The 3,156-nt window shown below is 45.0% G+C and overlaps 1 protein-coding gene across 1 annotated transcript in view; it reads right to left on the bottom strand.

Annotated features, from left to right (window-relative positions):
• NECAB2 (N-terminal EF-hand calcium binding protein 2) overlaps window positions 1–3,156 on the bottom strand; it is a 48,232-nt gene that overhangs the window by 15,594 nt on the left and 29,482 nt on the right. The window lies entirely within an intron of this gene.

The following is a 3,156-nucleotide window of genomic DNA, read 5'->3' as shown; positions in this document are numbered from 1 at the left end:
GGGGCTAATTGAGCCTCTTGGGTGCAAAAAACCACAAAATGTGCTTTTTTTACCAAGCTAAAGCACATTTCCCGTAGTGTCTAGGTGAGGGTGTTGTTCAGTGGTAACTACCACCCCAGCGCCGTCCCTCCGGCTCCCCAAGCACTGTCCCCTGCTCCCCCGTCCCTGGCACCCCTCGAGGCTGGCAGGGATGGTGGAGGCATCGGGTGGGCACTGTCCTACAGCGGGCAGCCCGAGGCAGGGGGGTCAGTAACTGAACGGGAGGGACAGCATCCACCTGGCTCCGGTCCCCCAGCTCCCACCATACCCCCCACACACCCGTCGACACCAGACACACAAACCATGTCCTTCCCGGTCACGTTGGTTTTGATATTTGCTGACTGCACTATAAAACAGTAAATGAGAATTATAGAAGAACATCTCCTGCCGTCAGCTTTTTTTAGATCCTGAAAGTTCATTTCCTTTCTCTCCAGTTTAACTTTGCATTTCCCATTGCCATTTGCAGTCATTTCAACACGGCACGGACATCACCGTATTGGAAAATAATTACAATGACAGATTTTGTTTTGCTGTATGAGACCTTCCACTACTGAATCTAATTACTGTTGATACTTTATGAGCTCCTCTAGCACGAGGTAATTGCTGCTTTCTCTTTTTATGAGCAAGAAATAATCAGTTGTCTTTTAAGGTGAGAAATATAAACAGCAATTAAATCCCATGGCTATCCAGCCCCTCTCGTCAGCAGGCACCTCTCGTCAGAAAGCCAACACAGAAGAAGGTTAGGCTTCATTTAGCATTTCCACCAAATACTTTTTTTAACAGAGGGGAGAGGGAGAGAATAAGGAACACTCTCGAATGATCAATGGTTTTCTCCAGCTGATGAAATGCTCATTTTAATATGGAGAAGCAGGAGCACTGCACAAGTCACAGTGCTCAGCATCAGCACCAAGCCCTTCGCAGGATCCGGCCTCGGGGAAAAGCTGCAGAGACAGCAACAGGCTCGAGCAGCGGGGGCACAAAACCACACTTAGCTCCTACCAAAACCTGCTGCTTCGGCAGTCTTTTCCCTCATCCAGTGTTTCTAAAAATATATTTATATGTACGTATCTCCTAGACATCCTGACATCAGCACGGGGCCCTTGGTTACTGCATCACATGTGGAGGAGATGGAGCAGAAGGAGACCTTTATGGGGGGACTCATCAGACAAGTGGGAGCTCACACCAGCTTTTGCAATCCTTGGATGGATCTTCTCCCTGTGGCTGAAGCCTTACCCTGTAGGTGTAGTCCCAGCCCTGGAGGAAATAAAACACCCCTGTGACGTCCTCCAGGCTGGGGTATGGGAACACACATGGGCTGGAACCTGGTGAGAAGACCTCAGCCGGATTATTTTATCAGTTCGGATCATGAGAAGCCTTCTTTTGACATTCTGTTTTGGCAGTCCTGACACTAAAACCAGAAAGTCTAGTAAACAACTACTTTTTTTTTTTTTTTAGGGAAAACATAGTGAAAAAATTTCACATCTCAAAAAAAAAGCACTAATGGTTTGCACTTGGGAAAAGCTTCTGATGCTGCCTGGGAGTCTGTCCTATCTGAACACTGGAGATGAATTTCTCTATCACCTATAACAGCTTATTTTCTGGTTTTGTTTTTTTTTCCTTCAGTTCTTTACTTGAACAAAGCGCCTGCGTTTGAATAATTCATTGATGAGGTTTGTACCACTTTGTTCACAAAATCACAGCAGGGAGTGATGTTTTTCATGAAATACTTCTTTGCCAGCTCCTCTCTGTGAAGGAGTCTTGCTCCGTTTGCTCGCTTGTCAAAAGTCTGCCAGGCGGCGAAGAGCAACACACCCCATGGGCTGCTAAAATGGGGGTGATGAGGGGATGCTGGGGCGGCACTCCCTCGTCTGGCTTTAGCCATCTAGAAGGGAAATGTCTGCATTTGAGATGAAGAGTGCTGTGACCCTTCAGCGTCACAGGAGGAAGATGCCTCCAGCACTCTGGATCTCCCCGGTTCCCTCCACAAAATCCTGATGGAGGTGACTAGCCCAGGTTTAGGTAAATAACCTTTACCCGTTGCAATTAAGGCAGGTGAATCCTGCCACAAGTTGCTGAATCAAGGAGGAGAAAGATGCTCTTATGAAGGCAGTGGTTTGGGATTATGAATAACCATCCTGTTTCTGCTGCAGATTTCTTATGCAAGGTAATACCCACGTGCTCAGATGCCTAACTTATAAACAGGGAATAAGCCATCTTCCTCTTGCAAAATACCGGGAGGAATTAGTCATATATATCAACCTCACATTCGAAAAGCAATGGTGGAAGGCATCACGAATAGGAAGTTGGAGTGAATTACTGAGATATCTATTAGCATGTTAACATGTATTTAAAATACATAGTTGGCAAATCTGACTGCCAGAAAATTTGCTAATAATGAATATAAATGAGGCATGAACAGACTTAGCAATTTAATTAGAAAAAAATGAACTATTACTGTTGTCCCAATATTTTTACCCTCTCATAATGTTGATAAAAAATTCACAAACCTTTCAGGCAGATCAGTGCTTGGTCAAAGCCTTTGGCCTTTAGTTTATTATGGCAAGACATCAACGTGTGAAAGACGTGGCTTCACTTTCCATGCTGCCGTCCTCACAAACATTAAAAAGGATGGATTTGGATAAAGCAAGGAAATCAGGCTCTTTACTCCGCAACCAGGGGGGAGAGAAATTTGCTGTTTCCCATTCTAACTCCTAAAACTTCTTATCGTTACCAACTCTTTAATGTGGAGCAATTTGAGTGTCTCCTTTAGCTTCAAAGATAAACGCAAGGGAGATTTCAATTTGGATTAATCAGAGGAGGACTGGAGTTGAATCGGGAAGCCCTTACAGGTGCTTGGGAAAAGCAAAACCTCCCTCCTTGGCTCAGTCCTCAGTGCACCACGTTACTGCTCACCAGTGAAGAGGAAGACTACTTTTCTCTTGTCGTGGCACAAAAGAATGATGCAAATAGAGTTGAAGGTAGAAGTGGGAGAAGGATTGATTATTCTGAGGTAATAAATATCACCGATACAGCCCAGTTGCTTTATTAAGTGGTATGGAAAGGGCAGGGAAATGGTTTCAAAGGAACAAGAGCTCTATAAACACTTCTCTCCTCCTG

The sequence above is a fragment of the Pygoscelis adeliae genome, unplaced genomic scaffold, assembly GCF_000699105.1.
Source record: "Pygoscelis adeliae isolate BGI_AS28 unplaced genomic scaffold, ASM69910v1 Scaffold63, whole genome shotgun sequence".
NCBI lineage: Eukaryota > Metazoa > Chordata > Aves > Sphenisciformes > Spheniscidae > Pygoscelis > Pygoscelis adeliae.
The sequence above is the reverse complement of the archived record's forward strand: the minus strand, read 5'-3'. Positions and strand labels throughout refer to the sequence as shown.